The 26,519-nt window shown below is 46.5% G+C and overlaps 1 protein-coding gene across 7 annotated transcripts in view; it reads left to right on the forward strand.

Moving 5' to 3' along the window:
* COL19A1 (collagen type XIX alpha 1 chain) overlaps window positions 1-26,519 on the forward strand; it is a 368,607-nt gene that overhangs the window by 43,663 nt on the left and 298,425 nt on the right. The gene's annotated exons all lie outside the window — the stretch shown is intronic.

A 26,519-nucleotide genomic window follows, 5' to 3' on the forward strand; every position in this document is an offset into this window, starting at 1 on the left:
TAGCGCTGTAGTGTAGACATACCCTCTGAGACACTATAAACAGCAGCCACATACTGTTCACTTATATTTGTTGCTGCTACTTCCCTGGGTCTCTTCCCACTTGGCCCCTTTATCTTCACCTCTTATGTCTGGGTTAAAATTCTGAGGCTTCCCTCTCTCATCTTAAGCAACTGCAGCCAGAATTCTCTGGCTCTCCTCCACTACCTGGTTTTACTCAGCTGTTTATGGCAACACTTATTTCTCCATTCCACCCTTCCTTAGCTCTCTAGTTTCAGGTAGGAACTGACCTGCTTTGGTCCTCAGCTCTTTTATTTGGAACTATTGCATTCTGTTTGGCGGCTTCCATGAGGCCCCTCTAGATAGGCCTGGAGCAGCCACCTTCACTGCTGTCTTCTTGGGGTGGAATGTAGTAGGACTGTAGGGCTTGCAGCAGAAGATCACAAAAGCCTGATACTCCAAGTCATAGAGTGGATATAGTTTTTGGACATGCTGGCAATTGAGCTAGGTCTGCCTTACGTATGACAGGATGGGGGAGGCTGGAATGGAACATGGTTGAGATTATCTTGATATGTATATTGTTTTCATGATTTCTGAGAGAGCAATTCTCAATGGTCTAATGTTATGGGGTTATAAATTTTGTATAGTCATTTTAAATAATTTAGTTATTTTAAATAATTTAGTCATTTTAAATAATAGTTATTTTAAATAATTTGGGTATTAGGGAAGGAGTTGTAGGGTGTCTTAAGTGGTGCCTGATGAGAGGCCAGAGTTCTGAAACATGTTTTTTTAAACCCTGAATTGTGTATGAAATTTCAGATCCATCAGTACTATGCTAGAAGAGTTTCTTGTTCGAGTGATGTCCCAATGGATGCTCCACTATAAGTGCAGCAATGTTTTTCATCTGGAGTTGGATGTCTTCATCAACAGTGCCTATGAGACCACATATGTGCACTTTCCCTCTCACTGTGCATGGGACATATATACATAGCACTGACTACCATTGGTTCCTTCTCTATTGTCTGCAGTCTGGAACGGAACAGTTAACAAAGCCCCTGTTGTTATCTTGCTAGTGTCATATCTGTTTTTTTCTCTAATAGTTAGTGCCTTTGTTTTCCTTTTCTGCTTCTTCCTCCTTCAAAAAATAGTTTTCATTCTCTAGTTTGTTTCCCTCCCCTCCCCAGGCAAGCTATTTCCTCCTGGTTCACCTGGGTTTAAGCAGTGTGTCTCATGCAGAGTTGCCTTCTCTATAATGGATGGCCACCAGTGTTCCCTCTAAGCTGTGTGGCCACACAGCTTCACAGGTGATTAATTGGCTCCGCCCAGTCTGTCAGCTCCCTGCATGGAGCCCTGAGCCTCTGACTGGCGGGGCTGATTAATCATCTGTGAAGCTGTGCTGCCCAGAAGCTTAGTGGGAACACTAATGGCCGCACCCAGTATATCTGCTGCCTGGGAGACGGACACATACTCGATTCCAGCATTTGAAGCTGAGAGCTAGGAAGGACAGTGATCTTAAACTCAAATTAATTCTCATGTCAAAGTCCCTATGAGCAGCATCAGATCTCAGTTCCTACCTGGGCCATCCTTAAGATTTATGAGCCCCAAGCAGTTCTATTAAAATGGTGCCCCTATGCCTGATGGCAACTGGAGGTGATATTTTAGAGATGTGACTTTATAATCTTCAGCAACACACTAATTAAATAGTTTTAAAACAAATTTTAAACTAATGTCCTATAGACTAACACAATACATTCAGAAACTGCCAGGCTGTGTCTACACTGGCACCTTTTTCCGAAAATGCTTAAAACGGAACAGTTTTCCGATATAAGTATTTCCGGAAAAAGAGCGTCTTCATTGGCAGGATGATTTTCCAGAAAAGCCCTTTTTCCGGAAAAGCGTCCGTGGCCAATGTAGACGCGCTTTTCCGGAAAAAAGCCCCGATCGTCATTTTCGCGACCGGGGCTTTTTTGCAGAAAAGACTACTGTGCTGTCTACACTGGCCCTTTTCCGGAACAGTTTTCCGGAAAAAGGACTTTTGCCCAAGCGGGAGCAGCATAGTTTTTCTGGAAAAGCAGCTGATTTCTTACAGTAAATTGTCACTGCTTCTCCGGAAATTCAAGGGGCCAGTGTAGACAGCTCGCAGCTTATTCCGGAAAAGCGACTGCTTTTCCAGAATAAGTGGCCCAGTGTAGACACAGCCCCAGTGTATACCTGGGGTTGGGAAATGCCCATTAAATGGCTTTATTACCACTTGAATGACTCACAGGTTCAGTGTTCTGCTAATAGGTCTGGCAGGCTTTTTCAATTTTAAGTTAACTAGATCTTCTCTGAAAGAAGCATAGCCATGGAACAAGGAAAGAAAGAGGCTGGTGACCAAAGCCCAACAACATCTTTCAGAGCCACATTCTGTTGCTGGCAACCATAGAGAGTCCTTTACCTCATTGGCTATGCCAGGACCATTTCTGGCACTGAAGAAGCCCTCAGCCCAGACATTGGTGTCAACATTGGCACTAGCAAAACAGACAGCTCCAGTGAAGCCCTTGATCCCAATGTTGCCTCTGGCACTAGAGCGCTAGTCACACAAATCCTTAGCACAGAATAAGCCATTGACACTATCAAAAGACCAAATTAAATACACAGCTCTGGAAAGCACACTGACACCATCCTCTAATTTTTACATCTGACACCATACTCTGGAACATCACCGACAAGCATCTACCCACCATGGGAATTCACACAGTCATCAGACTTTATTATATCTGACAATCTGGATTCTCCAGACCTCAGGACATTTCCCAATCAAGATATTCCTCATACTCTCCCACAGGGATGACACCTCCTTTCCCTAGTGATGTGGTGGACGAGGAGGATGAATATCAAAATTGTTTTTTCCCATTAACATTAGGGCAGTTGCCAGTCTTATCCTGCTACACTTTAGAGCTCCCATGGATGGAACCTCATATTCCTTTTCCCCTTAATTGGTCATACTGGGATCCCTGGGGCATGTAAACGGCACAAATTGGTAATCCCATGTGGCTTCAAAAGCACAGTGCTCCATCCCTCCATCCCCACCTCAACAATCTCTCAATTTCCAGGATCACAACCTCTGCAGATACCTCCACCAGAGGAAGAACTGGAAGGACAGATGGATGAGGAGGTACATCTGGTTGCTCTCCTCTCTTCTTCTTCTCCACATGACAAAACTATCTTGCCACCACTTTTGATTGTGGCTGATGATTTTAGGCACTTTCAGGAGTTATTTTATAGCGTGTCTGACTCCTATATTATCCTACTTGAGGAGCTTAAGTAACAAGAAAAAGAACTGATTGACATTCTTCATACCTTCTCAACATCAAAAATTGCCCCATGTATTAATGATTCACAATTTGAACCTACAAACTTACTTTGCCAGACTTCAGCCTCTATCCCATCTACGTGCAAATGGGTGGATAGGAAATATTATGTACTAGTGAAAAATGCTGAGTTCTTGTTTTCACATGCTGCCCCGAATTCCCTCATGGTGAATATGGTGCAAGACAAGAGCCCACAGTACAATCTGATCCACCTATACTTACCAAGATTTGAAGGGTATACATCTTTTGGGTAGAAAATCCTATGTCTGCTACCCTCCAATTTCAAATTTCTAATTAAAAAGCCCTTATGGCCAAACACAACTATAAAATTTATTCTTAGCTGGAAGAATTTTGTCAGGAACTACAGGAAACAAAAAAGGAACAATTCCCACTCCTCATTTCAGAAGGGCACTTAAAGAGCCTGCACAGTCCTGCAGATTGTCCTGGACTTATCTGACACAGCATGACACCTTTCAGGAGGTGCAAAATAGAGTAAATGTTCTCCTGTCAGCAGGACAAAAGCTGTTTTTGAGCATACGAACAACTCCTTACACTCATTAAAGAGCTCCCAAGCTACTCTAAAGTTCTTTAGTATCTACATGCTACAGCCAAAATGAAAATTGGTAAAATATCAGCTCACTCCACAATCTCACCATCAGCCATACTACCCACAATGACATGTTGACACTAACATTGTCACCAACAGTGTCCCAACAGGCATAGAAAATCAACTGAGCATATTTGAAAGCATGGTCAAACTCCAGGGAACATTTTGCCTGCTCCAGTTGGTCCAATCTTCTGTAACCATCTGTGTAATTACAGTTTGGCAACCACCTAGCTCCATTTTTACCTCTTGGATGCTCTTTACTTTGGGTCCTTCCTCAACACAGAGCTCATGGTTTTTACTTCCACTCCCTTCTGGTACAAAAGAAGCCTGATATTTGGTATTCCATCCTAGACCTTTGCAACCCCAACAAGCTTGTCAAATTACAACAGTTCAAGATGATCACCCTATCCACCATCATCTCAGCACCAGACCAGGGAGATTGTTTCTTGGCTCTCAACTTACAATATGCATACTTTCATATTACAGCACACTCTGCTTACAGAGATTTTCTATGATTAATCATCTTCCATAGTCACTGTCAGCACAGAGTACTACCCTTCATATTGTCCACAGCTCCACACATTTTTCCAAGGTACTTACAGTGATTGTGGCTTTCCTACAAAAAGAAAAGCAAAAAAAAAGTATCACCTTTTTCTGTATCTTGACATTTTCCCTCTGCAAGTGCAGCGTGAGATCAAAGTGCTCTGAATTGTCCATACTACAATGACCATCTTCACAAAAGTTGGCCTTCTAATCAGTTTCAAGAAATTGACACTAACTCTAGTCAAATACTGGAATTAATTGGTGCTCTACTCAATGCCAAAGAGACAAGAGAATTTTTACCACCTCACAGGTCCACAGTGATAATGCAACTAATCTCAACTGCTCAACCATGTCCCCAAATACCAGTACTTACATGCCCTCTACTCCTGGGACATATGGATACATTTGTGTTCAAGAATGTCCACCATATACAGTGCTTTATAGAGACAATTTTTCTCCATCCAAAATCCCTACCACAGGTTATAACATTCTTTCATCTAAACCAGTTTATACTCCTCCCCTTGTTATTTTGCAAACCACACAACAATCACCAAGAAGCAGCTCTTCACACCTTAGACATGCAATGTATATTGTCTTCTTACTTGTGTAGAACCAAACCATTCAGAGAATGACCACAACCCACCACATGTACTAAAGGGCCTGTAATATCTAAACATTCTGTGCACAGAGAGAGAGGCAGGAGGTGAGCATGTGTAGTTTGTGTTGTTTGACTGGCTTGGTTATTGAAGATATCCGACTTCAGATGCAAAGGCACTGCCACAACTATAGTGGAGCACCCATGTGGACACACAACTTGAAAAACCTTAGCTACTGCACAAGGTGAGTAACCCTGTCTTGTCTATGTGAGCCTCCTGGGCTATGTAGTTGCCATTTAGAATTTTAGCAGGTTCTGACCTGTGGGACTCAGTTTGGTTACCGATTGAATTTTAGGACAGCATAGCTCATAGCTCCTGTTATTTCCTGCATGTCATTCTGCTCAACATAATTTGCAGTTTGGATTACAACGCTAATCTCATCTCTTCCCGTCTGTTCACCTCCACATTTATGCCAGAGATCTTCTCTTTCACTATGTGTGAAATATCCTTTTTTCATCCACTATTTCCGTATGGAGCAAAGACAATACATTACAATCCTGTATGCTCCATATCAGTATGTATTAGAGACTCTATTCTACCTCATCCACACTCCTCACAACCCACTTTCTAATGTTATCCATATGATGAATACATGTGTAAAGTGTCAGTTGTTTCATAAATGCATACACACAAGGGAACTGAATTAAGTTTTCAAAGGCAACCTTAATTTTGGCATTTCTAACTTCTGTATGCTTGACTTTGCAATGTTAATGTTTTTAACATAATCCTTGTATGTAATTTTCTTGGTTTTTAAAAAGAAAACTGAAAAGATGAATTTCTATCATGTGACATCCTACTGACTCACATCGCTTATCAGGAAGGTTGAAATCTTTAAGATCCACTGCACAGACCTTGCCACATGAACGAATGGAGTAACGCTTTGCCTGCAGGTTTCACATATGTGCGGATAGGAGAGAAATGATGAGATTTAGGAATAAGATTAAGTACTACTCCAGCCTTTGGAAGGTTGAGTGCTGTGGTGAGTATAGGCTCATCTGTCCATTCCTCCCACGAACTGTCACTATTCCTGTCCTATCGCTATATCACCACTGGCTCCTCATCTTCATTTCATCTTTCTTACTTATTAGTTCCAGTCTCTGTCCATTAAATCCTATTCTCACCCTTCTAGATTCCCTCTCCCAGTTCCTCTTTCTTCCCCATCTGTAAGCTCCCAGTTTCTTTACTCAGTCATTCTTAGCTCCTTCCAACCACCACCTCCTGGTTCACATTCTCCCAGTCAGTTCCAGTTCTCTCCATTCACATTCTGTCTTGCTAGTCCTTCCTGATCTCCAGTCACCCATCTTCCCCTCTCCTCATGTTCATCCTCCCGCTAGCTCCCCAATCCTGTTTTCCTCCATAAATGTGCTCACCTTCGCTGCTTCTTGTCCTAGTCTCTTTGTCCATCCACACCAGATCAGATCTGTTTCCCCTGGACACCAACACTTTTCTCAGTCTCTTGGGGTATGTCTACACTACAAAATTAATTCGAACTAACGGATGTTAGTTCGAATTAACTTTGATAGGTGCTACACTAGCGCTCCGCTATTTCGAACTTAATTCGAACTAGCGGAGCGCTTAGTTCGAACTAGGTAAACCTCATTCCACGAGGACTAAGCCTATTTCAAACTTACTAGTTCGAATTAAGGGGTGTGTATCCCCTTAATTCAAACTAGTGGGAGGCTAGCCCTCCCCAGCTATCCCTGGTGGCCACTCTGGCCAACACCAGGAAAACTCTATTGCCCCCCTTCCGGCCCTGGACCCCTTAAAGGGGCACGGGCTGGCTACGGTGCCCGTGCCAGGTGCAAGCCTGCCAGCACCCAGCTAGCAGACCCTGCACCTGGCACGGCTCGAGCCAGCCACCCGGTGCCCCCCAGCCCTCCCCCTCTTCCCGGGACCAGGCTGGCGGCTCCCGGGAGCTTGCCCGGGACCGCAAGAGGCGGGCACCCGCCTGGTCTAGTGCGGACATCGTGGACCTCGTCCACGACCTCCGCACTAGGCACAGGAAAGTGGCCGTCTAGGGCAGGAGAGCTGCCAGCCTGGCCACCCAGGAGCAGGTGTGCATGAAAATCAAGGTAGTCCACTGAGACCCCCGACCCTGATCCTGAGCTTACAATGGCCGTCCTGGGTCAGACCAAAGGTCCATCTAGCCCAGTAGCCTGTCTGCTGACAGCGGCCAACCATAGGGACCCTGGAGGGGATGGACCGAAGACAGTGACCAAGCCATTTGTCTCGTGCCATCCCTCTCCAGCCTTCCACAAACTTTGGGCAGAGACACCACTCCTACCCCCTGGCTAATACCACTCCATGGACCCAGCCTCCATCACTTTATCTCACTTCCTTTTAAACTCTGTTCTAGTTCTAGCCTTCACAGCCTGTTGCAGCAAGGAGTTCCACAGGTTGACTCTTTGCTTTGTGAAGAACAACTTTCTGTTACTAGTTTGAAGCCTGCTACCCATTCCTTTCCTTTGGTGTCCTCTAGTCATTCTATTATGGGAACTAATGAAGAACTTTTCTTTATGTACCCTCTCCACCCCACTCATGCTTTTATAGACCTCTATCCCATCCCCCCTCAGTCTCCTCTTTTCTAAACTGAAAAGTCCCAGTCTCTTTAGCCTCTCTTCATATGGGACCTGTTCCAAACCCCTAATCATTGTTGTTGCGCTCTCCTCTCCCACCCTCTCTCTTCCCCTCTCCCACCTCTTTTTCCCAGTCTCCCCGAGTTTTGTTCAATAAAGAGAGATTCTACTTTTGACCACACGTTTTCTTTATTTGTACATCAGGAAGGGGGGCTAGAGAAGGGTAAGTGGAAGGAGGTGATGGAGGAATGGGGTACGAGCCCCCGATGGGGAGGACTGGGCTGGCTCTGCGGGCTTCTGGGGGTGGAACCTCTCCTGTAGCCCCCCAATTGCCCCCTGTCCCCAGATGGCAGCCTGCGGCAAGTGCTGCCGGTCTGATGGCCGAGTGCTGTGATGTGCCCAGTGTGGGCACTCAGGGCACTCCAAGACAGGACTGCTTTGCAAGCGGGGCACCCCTGAGAACTGTCTGTCCGGGGTGGGGGTCGGGTCCCTTTAAGCGCAGCCCTCGGCTAGCCTGAGACAGCAGCTCCACGCTCTAAGTCCTACTCTGATGCCCTGCCGGCACTGCTTCCGGCCATCCTTAACCTCGGTTCAGGGTCCACTTAATGTTGACATGCTAGTTGGAATTAGCAAAACGCTAATTCGAACTAGTTTTTTAGTCTGGATGCATTAGTTCGAATTAGCTTAGTTTGAATTAACTAATTCGAACTAAGTTAGTTCGTATTAGCGCTGTAATGTAGACATACCCTTGTTCCACCCCCATGGCTCACAGTCCCCCTCTTTACTGCATTCTTCAGTCTTCACTTCCTGCCAGCCTCCAACCCCAACCTTTACTACCCAGTCTCCTTTCCAGATCTCCTTCCCCAGCTGTCCTTTACAACACACTAGGGTTTGGCTATTGCCTCTTTGCTTTTGAGTCAGGCTGTTTCCTCCTCCACACTGCCTGAGTGCTAGTTTGAAGATCATTGACAATACAGGAGATAGAGGGTTACTACACATAGTTGAAGCTTAATAATAGGTAGTGCTGCAGTATATGACTTTATAGTAAGTGTAAACTGGAAAGTAGAGAAGCATACAAAATATCTCTACTTCTGCTTCTACCTCTACTGCTACCTCCCTCTACCTCTACATCTATATCTACATATCTGCATCCTCATGCCACCCCTGCTGCCTGCTTCTGCCCTCAGTCACTTGCTGTGGACAGCCTTAGCACTGTCCCCTCTGAGCACGGGCTGCTACAGCTCCAGCTCCCACTTCACACCCTAGGGGACTGTGTTGCAGGGGAGGAGTGGCTGCTGCTGGGGCTGGGTCTCCTCTGCTGCCCAGCCCATTATCCACCCCGCCTCTCCGGGGAGCTGCTTCTGCACAGGGGCGAGAGCCACACATGAGTGCTTTGAAGACGTGGGAGCCATGCGGTCGTCTCCCGCACATTCCCCCCCTCTCATCTCTGCCACTGAGTGGGATAGGGGTGGTGGTGCAGGATATGGGTGGGAGGTAGGGTGCAGGAGGGGGTGAGAGTGCAGAGTCTGGCCAGGAGGGAAGGTGCAGAAGCAGGCTGGGTGTAGGGCATAGCAGCCAGAGGGGGTCGCTGAGAGTAGTGGCTGGGTGAGGGGGTACGGTCACAGAAGATCCCTTGGGGGTGCCTACCAGAGTGCTGACAAAGCCACTGCCCCTTACCTTCCTGCTTTCTGGGGTTTCTCGCTGCCTGATCCTGCTGTGCCAGCTCCACTGGTCTTCCTCAGCCAATCAAGCTGAGATCAATGCTCCCCCCACAGCTGACAAGCCGTGCAGTTTAGGGCCCAGCTTCCCGGGATACCACTCACCAAATGGGTTTAGAACCCCAAAGGTATTATTTAGGTAAACCCCCTTTAGCAATGAAACATCACATAGTCATTGCCCCCCCAGTTAACAATTATTTACACTGGGCTTGATAGAAAATAAAAGTGACTTTGTTAAGTACTAGCAGTAGGATTTAAGTGGTAATATGCGAGAACAGGCAGAACAAAGTACAGGCAGTCCCCGGGTTACGTACAAGATAGGGACTGTAGGTTTGTTCTTAAGTTGAATTTGTATGTAAGTCGGAACTGGTACATATTGTAGGGGAAACTCTACTCAAACATTTCTCCAGAGCTCAGTTTTATTCTCCCACACCTCACTTCCCTCAGTCCTTTATTCTCAAGCTGAGGTGTATGCTGAGAAAAGCTGCTCCGCGTCTCCCTGGTCTGCTGGGGGGAAGCAGCTAGTGCAGGGTTGCCTCACCCCGTTTGTAAGTAGGGATCCGATGTAAGTTGGATCCATGTAACCCGGGGACTGCCTGTAGATTACACCAGAAAACACTTAGCAAACTCTAACACTGAAACCTCAGTATACAAACATATTACAAATTCACCCTAAAACTGTTTCTTTTCCAGCTAAGCCTTCCAAACCAGGGCTGTTCCTCACCCTTGGGTCTTTAGTTCCTGCCCTCAGGTGTGCCAGCCATAGATAAAAAGCTCCTACATTTTTCCCATTGTATTAAAGATTTTCCCTTTTGCATGGGAAGCTACTTGACCATCCCCTATCAGGTAGTCACATGACTTTCTAAGACCAACCACTGCTAAGACTTAAAGGACAAAAGAGTTGTTTACAGTCAATCAGACCTTGTGGGGAAATGTCCTTGATGGCTTGCCTTTGCATTTTTTTAACCCTAAAACATTCCAGACTTCATGTATCTAACTTTACACATAAGCATGATACATACACCAAAATAAGATATACAGATCCAGCAGATTATGACATGCATACTGATAGGTTACATGAGACAATTTGCTCAAAGCACCCCTGAATTAGGCATATCTGTGTCCACAAGTCCACTTTCTAAAGCTTGTGGGAGGGGCAGCTCAGGGAGGTTGGCAAGCATACTGGCCAGAGGGACGGAGGGTTGGCATGCATAGTGGCCAGTGAGGGAAAGGGCTGGCATGCGTAGTGAGCAGGGGGCGCAGTCCCCTAATTTGTTATTTTTAAATTAGCACAGTCAAACATTTTGAATTAATTTTCACTTCAGTGTTCAGACTGAACTGTGGGCAAGGTTTTCAGTTGATTCTTCTATCTGAGCTGGTTGTATCTAAGTTATTAATGTTTCTTAAATTACATAAATAGTTTCCCTTAAGTTGTTTTCATATGATATTATATGATGCAACTTGATGCCTGATGCAACCTGAAACCACACTGTCCATCATAATGTGATTTGAGGAAGATGGATCAGGGAAAATTATTTCAGGTAACAGCTGACCTTAACTTTTATATCAATAAGCTTTCAAAATACCCATTTTAGGCACAGATTGGTAGATAGCTCCTATTAGCTGCTATCTTCTTTTTTGTTTATATTATTCAGTTGTGCTTCCGAATACCTCCTTTTTAGTCTTAACTCTTTTCTACATAGTAAATGCTATGGATAGTGAGCAGGCATTGATGATAAGAGCAGATGAAATTATTGCCTTTGGTCATCTGAGCTTTGTTTTCTCATTAACAGTGAGTGTCACTTTGAATTCCCTCATCACAAAAAGGGTAAGACTTAGAATCTCTGTCAATGGGGTATTAAATACATCATCCATTGCCATTGGAAAGCAGTTAAAGCTGACTGAGCTCTGCTCACCAAATTATTTGTAACGCAACAGCTGATGGTATATGTCAGCTGGAAAAGAAATGTCTTGACATAAACTCCAAGCATCTCTCACTTCACTCTCAGGAAATGTAACTCAGATCATCTTTCGCTTCCTGGAAGATATTCAGCAAGTCAGCGGCCCCACTGATACTTGTAAATACGGAAGTCATCATAAACTCTAACTCAGTCTCATTCACTGTGGAAGAATTAGAGTTCGTAAGATTTAAAAATAGCAGCTTCTTGTCCATCAGTGCTTTTTAAAGCAAAAAACAAAAGGTAAATAAAAGATTGCCTTACTAAACTTGATATGGGTAACTCTTACTTCTGCTTCACTAAAATAGCATTGACGACTGGATATAGCAGAGTGCTTGCACAGTTTAATTCATTAATTCATTCACAGTTCTTTCTTCAAGCACAGTAGAGCTAAGCAAACCATAAGAGATTTAAGTTTGACATGTCCAGAGCTTGTATTTGAAAAACCCAGAACTTGTATTTGATTGTCCCAAATCCCAGTGGACAGTGTGTCCAAGTATAAATTTCATGAAAAAAATGCATGTAGCTATTCCTTCACATTGCGTAAAAGGCATACTGTGTTGTCAGGAGTTGGTGGGAGACGCTCACTGTTGCCAACCCTTGAAAAGCATAGCAATGTATATTGCATTGCTGCAAAAGACTATGACAAAAACTTCTTGCCAATAGAAGACAGAAACTGATTGCATGAACTTATGTTGTCCATTGGTGTTATGATTGTGTGTTCATAGTTAATGTTCTTTTTAAAAAAGGCTCTAGAGGTGATCCTGACAATTATCAGCTGGTGAACCTAATTTCAGTACTGGACAAATTGGTTGAAAGTATAGTTAAAATTGACACACAGATAAACACAATATGTTGGAAAAGAGACAACGTGGTTTTTGAAATCATACCTCACCAATATATTAGAATTCACTGAGGGTGTCAATCTGCATATAGACAAGGGTAATCTAGTCAACTTAGTTTACCTGGATGTTTGGAAAGTCTTTGATAAGGTCCTTGTCAGGAGGTCACTACCTAGCAGCACTATCTAGCAGCTGGGGGAACTACTGCAGACCTTTTCTCACCCCTGGCATCCTCAGTATGCTTTTGGCTGATTTTGGTGGATCTTCTGTGGGTTGGCCCTCTGGCAAAGTCACAAAGTTCAAATGAACCCCTTTTAGGGTAGTAAAGAATCCAATAACTGAACTGTCCCGTTGCCCTCACTAGGGTTTTCACCCCAGCTCAATACCACTTAAATCCAGTCCTTTGTTCAGGCTCTTAAATAAGCCCTGTCTCCTCCTTGGGACCAATGCCACTAAGGCTAGTAGGGAAACCTGAGCCTGCCCACTACTTCAGGTTCCAAAACAGAGACCCTATATATAGCAGCTATGCACTGGTTGACTTTGGTTAGTTGCTATGTTTTCCCTTGGCCTCCTCTTATCTGACTCCTTTTTAGCTTAACCTTAACTCATAGTTAAGGTTCTTGGGTCCTTTTTCTCCCTGCAAACCTAGTTAAAGCAAATACAGCCAGAAACAAACTCTACTTATCCCTTGAATGTCACCATTTTTACCCCTCTGGTTCTAGCCAGGAACTGATCAGCTAAAGTGCTTTTCATTTTAGTCCACTGAGCTCTGATTGGCTGTATCTCTGAGATCTCTCTAGGCAGGCCAGAAGTACCCACCGTCACTGTTCCTTTCTGGGGCAGAGTGTAGTAAGACTGCAGGGTCATTTAGAGAGCCAAAAAGTCAAGTACAGGCAGTCCACGGGTTACATGGATCCAACTTACATCGGATCCCTACTTACAAACGGGGTGAGGCAACCCCGCACTAGCTGCTTCCCCCCAGCAGACCAGGGAGACGCGAAGTTAGCGCCCCCCCCCCCAGCAGACCAGGGAGATGCGGAGCGGCTTTTCTCAGCAGACACCTCAGCTTGAGAATAAAGGACTGAGGGAAGTGAGGTGTTGGAGAATAAAACTGAGCTCTGGAGAAATGTTTGGCTAGAGTTTCCCCTACAATATGTACCAGTTCTGACTTACATACAAATTCAACTTAAGAACAAACCTACAGTCCCTATCTTGTACGTAACCCGGGGACTGCCTGTATACCTCATCACAGTCGCTCAGCAAAGGCTATTAAGCAAACTAAACACTCATAGGATAAGAAGAAAGGTCCTCTAAATATATTAGAACCTGGTTAAAGATAGGAAACAAAGGGTAGGAATAAACGGCAGAGGTGAACAGCAAAGTCCCCCAAAAATCTGTTTTGGGACCTGTGCTGTTTAACATACTGATAAATTATCAGGAAAAGAGTATGAACAGTGAGGTAGCAAAATTTGCAGATAATCCCATACAGAATTACTTGAGTTAAGTCCAACGTTGATTGTGAAGATTTACAAAGGGATGCCACTAAATTGGAAATTCAGTTTTTGATAAATGTAAAATAATTCACATTTGAAAAAATAATCTTAACTATATGTACAAAATTATGAAGTCTAAATTAGCTGTTACCACTCAAGAAAGAAATCCTGGAGTCATTGTGGATAGTTCTCTGAAAATAATTACCCAGCATGCATAAGCAAACACGACAGCTAACAGAATATTAGAAACTATTAAGAAAGAGAGAGAGGATCTCTCTTTCTATATATAAAAAACATTTCCTGCTGGATGACAGAGTGACATCATCACATCACTCGGCATCCTCAGGAACAAGCCCCAGCAATTCCCAGCCTGGGTGCTGCGGCCCCAGCCTGGCTGGCCCTCGCCTTCCCTCACTAGTGGCCAGGTCAGAGCTCTAGTTGCCACGGATGGCTCAGCCCTGGCACATCTCCAGCAGCCAGAGGGGGGCCCAGAGACCATGGTCTGCACAATCTACATGGCCTGTGCTGCCCCAGCCCTCCTCCGGCAGCCGGAGGGGGCTGAGAGACCATGGCCTGAATGGCCTACGCTGCCTCGGTCCTCCTCTAGTGGTTGGAGGAGGGCCAAGAGACCACAGAATGCACAGCTCCAGCACTCCTCGGGTGGTCAGAGGGGGGCAGAGAGACTGTGGCCTGCATGGGTTGCCAAGAGGCTGGGGCTGTCTGTGGCCAGTGAGGGAGCTGGGGAGAAGGTGCAAGAGGCTTGGGGTGGCTGAGGCTGGGGGGAGGTGAGAGCCTGGGCTGGGTGTGGCCCCAGCCCTCACCTCCCCAGTGGCTGAGGGTAGGGGACAAGAGCCAGCTGGTGCAGCCCTGGCCCTCCCCTCCCTAGTGGCTGGGGGAGAGCTGGCCTACTTCAGAGACGAGTTGGCGAGTGTAGCAAGTAGGGGGGCACAGCCCCCTAGTAAAACTGAAAAATAATATTTCCACTATATGAATCCATGGTATGCCCACATCTAGAATATGTCATTCAGTTGTGGGTGCTCCATCTTAAAAATAATATTAAAATGGAAAAGGTACAGAAATGGTAACAAACAAAAAAAGATTAGGGGAATGGAACAGTTTCCATATGAGGAGAGATTAAAAAGACTGGAACTGTTCAGTTTAGAAAAGAGACAACTAAAGAAGGGGAATATGATGGAAGTCTATAAAATCATGGATGGTTTGGAGATAGTGAATAGGGAGATATTATTTAGCCCTTCTAATGACACAATAACTAAGGGTCACTCACTACAATTAATAGAAAGGTAAACCAAAAGAAGTACTTGTTCACAAATTGCATAGTTAACCTGTGGAATCTAGTGTCAGGGATTTTGTAAAGGTCAATCATATCATTGGGTTAAAAAAGAATTAGAAAAGTTCACTGAGCTTAATTCCATAAGTAACTACTAGCGGAGGCACCACGGACATAAACCTGTGGTCTGGATGTCCACAAACCACCAACCAACAGAAGCTGAATCTGGACAACAGGGAATGGAAAACTCAAAATTGCAGTCATTATTAGAAGACAATTATGCTGGGCTTGATGGACCAGTGGTCTAAATGATTAAGGCCATTTGTATTTTCTTGTTTGTGTGAATGTATGTTCTTTGACATATACTACATTACTCTGATATCACAGGGAGGATACTCTGAGGGTGCATCTACATTGCAGAACTTAACTCGAAATAAGCTACACAAATTTATCTATGTCAATTGTATAGCTTATTTTGAAATAGGAAGCATCTACACAGCACTTATTTCGAAATAGAGTACTCGTCCTTCAACTTCCCTTATTCCTCGTACAATGAGGGTTACAGGAGTCAGAATAAGAAGTCCTCCAGCTTGACAGTATTTCAATATTATTTCAAAATAACTGCCTGCTGAGTGGACACTGAGGGTATGTCTACACAACAGCACTAATTCGAACTAACTTAGTTCGAGTTATTTAGTTCGAACTAAGCTAATTCAAATTAGTGCATTTACACCTAAAAACTAATTCGAATTAGCGTTTTGCTAATTCGAACTAGCATGTCCACATTGAGTGGATCTTGAACTGAAGTTAAGGCTGGCCGAAACCAGTGCCGGCAGGGCATCAGGTTAGGACTCAGAAGTTGTGTCTAGACTACAGGGTTTTGTCGACAAAAGTGGACTTTTGTCGACAAAACTACACCTGCGTCCACACTGCCTTTGAGTTATGTCGACATAACATCAACAAAACTCAGCAGTTTTGTCAACATATGTAAACCTGATTCTACGAGGAATAACGCCTTTTGTCGACAGAGTTCTGTCAACAGAAGGCATTATTGCATCTAAACTGTCCTTTGCGTCCACACTGTTATGTCGACAAAGCAGCTTGCTTTGTTGACAGAACTGGATGTAGTCTAGACGCTCTTTGTCGACAGAAGCTTTGTCGACAGTTTCTGTCAACAAAACTTCTGTCGATAAAACCCTGTAGTCTAGACGTACCCAGAGTGTGGAGCTGCTGCCTCAGGCTAGCCGAGAGCTGTGCTTAAAGGAACCCGACCCCCAACCCGGACAGACAGTTCTCAGGGTTCCCCGCTTCCTTGTCTACCTCGATGAGGGACAGCAAAGCAGTCCTGGCTTGGAGTGCCCTGAGTGCCCACACTCGGCACATCACAGCACTCGGCCATCAGCTCGGCTGCACTTGCCGCAGGCTGTCATCCAGGGGTACCAATCGGGGGACTGTCAGAATCCAGGAGGCCCTGCAGGAGAGCTTCCATCCCGAGGCGCCCACAGAGCCACCACAGAGCCATCCCAATGTAAAAAATAAAGGACACATATTCAAAAATAGAAACTCTCTTTATTTAACAAAACTGGGGAAGGGGGGATTAACCTCTGGGGAGACTGGGAAAAGGAGGTGGAAGAGGGGAAGAAAGAGGGTGGGAGAGGAGAAGGGGAAACCTGGGAGGAGGGAGCCGGAAGGGGGAAGCCAGGGGAAGAAGGAGGAGGGGAATTACAAAACTATGGTACGCCATATCTTCAGTACTGTGTACAGATGTGGTCTCCTCACCTCAAAAAAGATATTTTGGCTTTGGAAAGGGTTCAGAAAAGGGCAACTACAATGATTAGGGGTTTGGAACAGGTCCCATATGAAGAGAAGCTAAAGAGACTAGGACTTTTCAGCTTAGAAAATAGGAGATTGAGAGGGGATATGATACAGGTCTATAAAAGCATGAGTGGTGTGGAGAGGGTGAATAAAGAAAAGTTCTTTATTAGTTCCCATAACAGAAGGATTAGAGGACACCAAATGAAATGAACGGACAGCAGATTTAAAACTAATAAGCAAAAGTTCTTCTTCACACAGCACATAGTCATCGTGTGGAACTCCTTGCCACAGGAGGCTGTGAAGGCTAGAACTCCAGGGGTATGTCTACACTACAAAGTTAATTCGAGCTAACGGACGTTAGTTCGAATTAATTTTCATAGGCGCTACACTAGCGCTCCGCTAGTTCAAACTTAATTCGAACTAGCGGAGCGCTTAGTTCGAACTAGGTAAACCTCATTTTACGAGGACTAAGCGTAGTTCGAACTTACTAGTTTGAATTAGGGGCTGTGTAGCCCCTTAATTCGAACTAGTGGGAGGCTAGCCCTCCCCAGCTTTCCCTGGTGGCCACTCTGGGCACCACCAGGGAAACTCGTATGCCCCCCTCCCGGCCCCGGACCTCTTAAAGGGGCAAGGGCTGGCTACGGTGCCCGTGCCAGGTGCAAGCCTGCCAGCACCCAGCCAGCAGACCCTGCACCTGGCACGCCATGAGCCAGCCACCCGATGCCCCCCATCCCTCCGCCTCTTCCCGGGATCAGGCTGGCGGCTCTCGGGAGCCTGGCCAGGACTGCAAGAGGCGGGCACCCGCCTGGTCTAGTGCAGACATCGTGGACCTCGTCCACGAACTCCGCACTAGGCACAGGAAAGTGGCCGTCTAGGGCAGGAGAGCTGCCAGCCTGGCCACCCAGGAGCAGGTTGGCTTGAAAATCAAGATGGTCCACTGAGACCCCCGACCCTGAGCCCTTAGCATAGAATGGCCGTACTGGGTCAGACCAAAGGTCCATCTAGTCCAGTAGCCTGTCTTCTGACAGCAGCCAACCCTAGGTACCCTGGAGGGGATGGACCAAATACAGTGACCAAGCCATTTGTCTCGTGCCATCCATCTCCAGCCTTCCACAAACTTTGGGCAGGGACACCATTTCTACCCCCTGGCTAATACCACTCCATGGACCCAACCTCCATGACTTGATCTAACTTCTCTTTAAACTCTATTCTAGTTCTAGCCTTCACAGCCTCCTGCAGCAAGGAGTTCCACAGGTTGACTATTTGCTTTGTGAAGAACAACTTTCTGTTACTAGTTTGAAGCCTGCTACCCATTCCTTTCCTTTGGTGTCCTCTAGTCCTTCTGTTATGGGAACTAATGAAGAACTTTTCTGTATGCACCCTCTCCACCCCACTCGTGCTTTTATAGACCTCTATCATATCCCCCCTCCGTCTCCTCTTCTCTAAGCTGAAAAGTCCCAGTCTCTTTAGCCTCTCTTCATATGGGACCTGTTCCAAACCCCTGATCATTTTAGTTGCCCTCCCCTCTTCCAGCCTCTCTCTTCCCCTCTCCCACCTCTTTTTCCCAGTCTCGCCCAGTTTTGTTCAATAAAGAGAGATTCTATGTTTGAACACACGTTTACTTTATTTTGTACATCAGGAAGGGGGCCTAGGGAAGGGTAAGTGGAAGGAGGTGAGGGAGGAATGGGGAAAAGCGCCCCCGATGGGGAGGACTGGGCTGGCTCTGCGGGCATCTCAGGGTGGAAGTTCTCCTGCAGCCCCCGATTGGCCCCTCCCCCCGGATGGCAGCCTGCGGCAAGTGCAGCCGGGCTGATGGCCGAGTGCTGTGATGTTCCGCATGTGGGCACTCAGGGCACTGCAAGCCAGGACTGCTTTGCAAGCGGGGAACCCTGAGAACTGTCAGTCCGGGGTGGGGGTCGGGTCCCTTTAAGCACAGCCCTCGGCTAGCCTGAGACAGCAGCTCCTCGCTCTAAGTCCTCATCTGATGCCCTGCCGGCACTGCTTCCGGCCATCCTTAACCTCTATTCAGGGTCCACTCTGTGTGGACATGCTAGTTCGAATTAGCAAAACACTAATTCGAACTAGTTTTTAAGTCTAGCTGCGCTAATTCGAATTAGCTTAGTTCGAATTAACTAATTCAAATTAAGTTAGTTCGAATTAGCGCTGTAGTGTAGACATACCCTAACAGAGTTTAAAGAGAAGTGAAATAAAGTGATGGAGGTTGGGTACATGAAGTGCTATTAGCCAGGGGGTAGGAACGGTGTCCCTGGCCTCTGTTGTGGAAGGCTAGAGATGGATGGCATGAGACAAATGGCTTGGTCATTGTCTTCGGTCCATCCCCTCCGGGGTACCTGGTGCTGGCCACTGTTGGCAGACAGGCTACTGAGCTAGATGGACCTTTGGTCTGACCCAGTACAGCCATTCTTATGTTCTTATGTTCTAAGCTAAGGGCTTAGGGTTGGGGGGCTCACTGGACCAACTTGATTTTCATGCAAACCTGCTCTTGGTTTCGCATGTGGCCTTTGGTGACCAGGCTGGCAGCTATCCTGCCATAGACGGCCACTTTCCTGTGCCTAGTGCGGAGGTTGTGGACATTGGAGGCCTCCCCCCAAACCTCGATGAGGTCCACGATCTCCGCACTAGACCATGCGGGCAACTGCCTCTTGCGGCCCCGGGCAGGCTCCTGTGAGCCGCCAGCCTGGTCCTGGGAAGAGGTGGAGGGCTGGGTGGCAGTGGGTGTCTTGCTCATGCTGTGCCAGGTGCAGGGTCTGCTGGCTGGGTGCTGGCAGGCTTGCAACTGGCACAAGCACTGTAGCCAGACCGTGCCCCTTTAAGGGCTCCGGGGCCGGGAGGGGGGCAGAAAAGTTTCCCTGGTGGTGCCCAGAGTGGCCACCAGGGCAAGTTGGGAAGGGCTAGCCTCCCATTAGTTCGAATTAAGTGGCTACACAGCCCTTAATTTGAACTACTTAATTTGAACTAGACGTTAGTCCTCGTAGAATGAGGTTTACCTAGTTCGAATTAAGTGCTCCGCTAGTTCGAATTAAGTTCGAACTAGCGGTTTGCATTTATAGATGCTATGAAAGTTAATTCGAACTAATGGCTTTTAGTTCAAATTAACTTTGTAGTGTAGACATACCCTGACTAAGTTATTTCAGAATAGCACTAGTTATTTCAAAATAGTGTTGTAGTATAGACGTACCCTGAGTGTTTGTGGGCAGGCTGGAGGCACATAACTGATCCTGCAACCTATGTTATAGTTTGAAATACATAGGTGTCTGTATTATAGATTTATATCCCATCTGCTACTTAATGAGCTAAATGCTTTTTACATTATGGTATGAGGAATTTCACTGATTTCTTCCATATACCAGCTATGCCTTATATAATGTACAACATGCTTCATATGCACAACTTAATATGGCATGGGTCCAACTGTGTTTATTCAGTTCATGTGTTTGGTTTTATTCTATTGTTTTCAGCAGTCTGTGCCAAAGACAGGCTTGTCTTTGAGAGCACAGAACTTCATATCAACTTTTATTGTGAACAATTGAGAACATGGACTGAAGGAGACTGTGACATTACATTTATTGCAATGGTTAATATGCCAATGTTACTGCAACTCATGTTGTATTGGGTCATCCTTAAATCTTTTTTGGATCTCTCCATTAGGTGTCTTCACAATTCTTCCTGCACAGCAGTTACTGTCTGTGACCACATTTGTTCTGCAACTCATTGAATACACGGTTCAGACTTGCAATTTTCCCCCATTTTAGGCTTAGACAGTGAGATGTACCTCTGTAAATTAAGATCACCATACTTTCTTTCTCTGTACCACTCAGATATTGGGTGATACTGCATCATGCCATCATCATTACACTGTGTAACTTGACTCTTTTTCACTAATGTGCAGTGTTGTGTATTTCCTTTACTATTGCAAATAATGGATGGTTCATTCTGATTTCATGGGCAATTCTATTTTCATGCTCACTTTCATAAGTACACCTAAATCACATACTATATTAAACTTTAAAATAGATTCTAAATTCCAGTTCTGTAAAATTCTAAATTGGATTTCCCCGCATATTAATGTTATGGTGTTCTGTGACTGAGGTTGTGTGTCTTGTCTTTTTATGGACTCTTGTATATTCCACCTTTGAAACACATCTCTCCCTAATACACCCTAATTTTGGTTTCAGTCAAAGACTTTATTATTTCAGTCTTTTTCTCTTAGTATAACTCTTTTACTAAGCATCTCTGTCTAGATACTCTTTAAAGTGGGTAGCTGCTTCTTTTATGTATAGTAAGAGCCATGCAAGCAATAGAATGTAGGCAGAGCCCAATAATTTTTTAAGATGCAATTGTCAAAGTTCCATTCCCTAGATGCCTCCATTATGGCATTCACTATTGAATCCTGTGAGACATCTCTTAATGATTTTCCATTAATTGGTCACCAGAGAATGTTCATTTAGTTGCGCTGTTGACTTTCTTTCTCTACTCAGAGACTAAATGCATGCCTTCTACATGCCTTTTGTTAAATTACATCTTTGCAATACAGTAGCTATGCCATGTGCTGACATAATGCAGTTGAGATAATTGTAGAGTTTTACAATTGTCTGTTTTTCAAAGAAGTGAAGAACACTAAGGGTACGTCTACACTACAGCGCTAGTTCGAACTAACTTAGTTCGAATTAGTTAATTCGAACTAAGCTAATTCGAACTAACGCGTCTAGAACTAAAAACTAGTTCGAATTAGCGTTTTGCTAATTCGAACTAGCAAGTCCACATTGAGTGGACTCTGAACAGGGCTTAAGGATGGCCAGAAGCAGTGCCGGCAGGGCATCAGAAGAGGACGTAGAGCGTGGAGATGCTGTCTCAGGCTAGCCGAGGGCTGCGCTTAAAGGGTCCCGACCCCCACCCTGGACAGACAGTTCTCAGGGGTTCCCCGCTTACAAACCAGTCCTGGCTTGGAGTGCCCGAAGTACGCACACTGGGCACATCACAGCACTCAGCCATCAGACCGGCTGCACTTGCCGCAGGCTGCCATCTGGGGAGAGGGGGCAATCGGGGGGCTGCAGGAGAGCTTCCACCCCCAGAAGCCCGCAGAGCCAGCCCAGTCCTCCCCATCGGGGGCTCGTGCCCCATTCCTCCCTCACCTCCTTCCACTTACCCTTCCCTAGCCCCCCTTCTTATTGATGTACAAAATAAAGGACACGTGTGTTCAAAAATAGAAACTCTGTTTATTTAACAAAACTCGGGGAAACTGGGAAAAGGAGGTGGGAGAGGGGAAGAGAGAGGCTGGGAGAGGGGAGGGGGAAAACTGGGAGGAGGGAGCTGAAAGGGGGAAGCAAGGGAAAGGAGGGGGTGGGGAAACTGAAGGATCAGGGGTGGGGGTCTCACCGGGGCGACCGCCTCCCAGTACGGCGAGGGAGGGGGCCTCGGCGTCCCCGGGGGGATGGGGTGGAGGGTGCGGAGGTTGAGGTGGGGGGTGTGGACATTGAGGAAGAGGTTGTGGGGGTTGAGGAGGGAGAGGTGGGAGGGGGAGCAGGAGTGGGAGGAGGGACAGCAGTTGGGGGGACAGCTGGTGCAGGATCAGCACGGGGCACCATGCTCTGCAGCAGGAGCTGCAGGTTGGTGCTCAGCCCTCAGAGCTCAGACAGCAGCTCGTGGCGGACCTGCAGGTCTTCCCGCATCCACGACCGTAGTGTGCGGTGCACGGCTTGCAGGGCCCCAAGGTGCTGGTCCCAGTATTCCTGCTCCGTGCTGGCAGTCCGGAGCAGGCTGCGGGTGCGGTAGCATGTCCCGGGCGGGGTGGTGCGCCCTGCACAAGCAGCTGGTGCAGCTGTAGAGAAAGAAGAGAAGGGGTCAGTTCTCCCTGGGGACGCAGAGGATGATGCCCAGCCCCCTCCCCAACTCCGCAACGTGAGGGTGACCATGTCCTGCACCGTCACAGCCGCTGTGCTTGTACAGAGGCCATGGTCAGGATGTCTGGCTCTCCCCGGGACTGGGAGCTGCCCCAAGACCGCACCCATGTCCCTGTGCCATGTATAGTGTGGCCGGGGCGGCGGGGGGGAAGGGGAGATGTCCCCTGCCTCCGTGTAGAGGGGACATGTGAAGGGAAATCATCCTGCTGGGTCCTGCCCCGGGGTCGGGAGCATGTCACGTCTCTTTGCACAAGCATGTGCCTATTGGGCAATGGCCCCTGGGTGTCACGCAGCTGGAGCCACCTGCCCAAGGGTGGCATGGCACGTGCTCGCACGTGCACAGGTGTCTGCGTGATCCGTGGAAGACATGGCCCACGCGCGCGGTCCCTGGTCTCCCTCCCACCTCCCCCCCGAACTACTTAATTCAAACTACTTACCTGGTACGGTCTCCCTGGACGACGCTGCTGGCGGTGACCCTTCTGGTGTGCCCAGGTCAGGGCCCTCTGGTCCCGGCTCGATGTCCCCCGGGCTGGCACGGACCGCCCTGCCCCCCAAGACTTGGTGGAGGGCAGTGAAGTAGGGGCAGGTGGCAGCCCCTGCAGTGGCGCCGCCTCTTGTGGCCCTGGCGTACGCCTGGCGCAGCTTTTTAATTTTAATGCGCACCTGCTCCTGGGTGCGCCTGTGTCCCCTGGTGGCCATGGCGGCTGCTATGCGCCCATAGACAGCCGCATTCCTCCTCCTAGTGCGGAGATCATGGACGTTGGGGGCCTGCCCCCAAACCTCAATGAGGTCCATGACCTCCGCACTAGTCCAGGAGGCCGCGCGCCGTCTACGGCCCCTCGCTGGCCCCTGGGTGCTGGGGGACTGGGCAGGGGACGTGTCACTCGCACTGGCCGCCTGGCTCATGGTGGGGCCACTGGTTCGGGGCAGAGACTCCTGGCAGGGCTGGCTGACTCTAGTGCCGTCTGGCCAGAGTCTACCCCTTTAAGGGCCCGGGGCTGGGGGAGAGGAGAAGAGTTTTCCTGGTTGTGCCCAGAGAGGCCACCAGGGGGAACCTGGGAAGGGCTAGCCTCCCACTAGTTCGAACTAAAGGGCTACACAGCCCTTAGTTCGAACTAGCTAGTTCAAACTAGGCGTTAGTCCTCGTAAAATGAGGTTTACCTAGTTCGAACTAAGCGCTCCGTTAGTTCGAATTAAGTTCGAACTAACAGAGCGCTAGTGTAGCGCCTAGGAAAGTTAGTTCGAACTAACGTCCGTTAGTTCGAACTAACTTTGTAGTGTAGACATACCCAAAGAGAGTAGTACATGTACTAGTAGTAGTAGTTGTTGGTGGTGGTGGTGGTATTTTTTGTGGGGGTGTGAGGGCCCAGGGTTATTGGTGATAAATAGATTAATATACTACTTCATTTATTTAGGTCTATTGATTCACCAGTACATCGTGAGTCTGATTCTTCTAGTATGAATCTTATTTAGAAATTTGAAATACTCCACAAAATTTACAACATTATCAGGAAATCATATGAAGCATGACTGATGGATTGTAGGAAAAATTAATCCTTGGTCTAACTCCATTTAAATCAATAGAATTAAGTTGACTCTCTGTGTATGCGGGTGTGTGTGCGCGCAGCGTGTGTTTGTACGTGTGCGTGCACGTGCATTTTTTACTCTGAAATGCTGTCCTCCATTGTCACTTTTCCAGCTCAGTGACCAGGGAAGCAAGAACAAACCCCTTATATCTGAATTATTTTGTTTCCCAAATTGTTTAGTGAACAGTGAGGATGGAAGGATGTGGTTTTTGTGTGATGCACATTGCACAGTCAGTCACAACTCTCCATTACAATACATCTGAGGTAATCTTTCAAAAGACAATTAAATGTTATTTATTTAGGCAGCACCACAAATGCTTAATGGGGCTAATGAGAGAAACACTTAATTGTACTTTTTAAAATATTAATGTAAAGACATTTTCTAGGAACTTCTTCACTATCTCACTTAACGGCCTTTCTCTCTTCTTTTCCTCATCACACCAACTTCTTCAGTTCACACCAAATTTTCACTGGGCCTCTCCTGCTGACTGGTAAAAGCTTTTTGAGGACATTCTTCTGCCTCAAGAAATATTAGATGTTCAGACCCATTTCTCCCAGCAGCTGAAACCATCCCGTGTCTCCTTAATAAGGGGTTCATATATTATGGTAATAGGCATCTCAGGAAAATTAACTGTCAAATGATCCCATGCATTGATGTGCTCTGTGGATTTGTAACAGGGTGGAGGAACCTCATCCACTGCAGGTTAAGTTCACCCAGTCCTTTGAGCTGCCCTCTGTCTCTAAGCAGAGAAACCTGAGGACAAAAGTTAATAGAGTTGCCCTGATCCACAGGACAGTTGGACGTGAGGCTTAGGTCCGCAAAACCATTATTCTGGTTCACAGAGCAGTGAGGCCTAGCAGACAGTGTCAACAAAGGTATCCTAGGTTCACAGGACAGTGAAGCATAGCAGCCCAAGTCAGTAGATACCCTGGATTTGCAGGGTAGTAATACCTTAGCTGCCAGACACAATAGAGTTACCCTCTGGTTGGGGCAGTTAGGCCTACTGGCCAGTTAGGAGGTGTGGGCTGCCACTTTGGGTATGGGTGAGAGCTAGGGTAGAAAGACCTGGGCCCTCTTTGCTCTATGAGGTCTCAGTCCAGGGCCCTGTCAGTAGCAAATGTGTCTGAAATTGAGTCAGCAGGGGATCTGTCTGCAACAAGCTGTCATTAAGTCTGTGGCTAATCCCTCCAAGGTACTTCCTATCATGATACTACTGGTGGTGGTGTGTGCATCTTTGTGGTTTCTGGGTTTCTTGGCTAGTGCTACTCCCTGGGGCATCCACAGGTACCTGGATGGCTGCTTGAATCTTGGTGCCTTTGGTTTCCATGGTCCAGGGCTCCATCTGCACTCAGGCAGGAGCTGCCAAGGAGCATCTTTTTCCTGCAAGGGCTAGCACAGACTGTGCCGTGCTGCTCCCTCTTAACATGGTGCTTCACTTGGAACATGGCCAGTTGGAATATGGGGACATGGCTTACTCCACGCACAGTGAGGAATCAACCTTTCCTCATCCATAGCAAGATGAATTCACTCCATCACAGGGTTATAGGCTCCTGCCACAGATCCTACTTGTCTAATATTTTGCTGTAAAAGAGGATTAGTCCTACTTCTTAAAAAATAATGTACTGTTTATCTATGGAGCCTCTTGTGTATTGTTTAGACTTGCAAGTACATGAAAATTCTTGCTCTTATGAACTGGGACACATTTAATTTCTTACTGAATGGGAACATGCAAATAACTGATATGTAGGTTCAGATTTACAACTTTCATAGAAACTATGCCCCTTTCTCTTGATGCCGGCCTGCGCTAACACACTTTTGGGAAAACAAGTGTATTGCAGCATAACTACCATTATGAGTGGAAGCTACACAAAGCCCCTCAAAGCAATGAAATATTGCTCTTGATCTCACTTCAGAATCAAGACCTGAAAAATCCCTATTTAAAAAAAAGTTTATTTCACATAAAAAGATACCTATGCAATTCTGTGTTTGTTTCATTAGACATGTATTGATCCCTGTGCAATGAAAATTAGAATAGACTACTACAGGATATGAGTGTAGTTTTATTATATCTGTGTCTGTTTACATTTGTCTTCCCAGTTGGAAACTTATTTCTTCAAATTGTGTTTACAGCATATTATCTTTTAGTTTCAAAACTCTAAGTCTTA

Source organism: Pelodiscus sinensis, chromosome 3 (genome assembly GCF_052426305.1).
Source record: "Pelodiscus sinensis isolate ZL-2025 chromosome 3, ASM5242630v1, whole genome shotgun sequence".
NCBI classification, from domain to species: Eukaryota; Metazoa; Chordata; order Testudines; family Trionychidae; genus Pelodiscus; species Pelodiscus sinensis.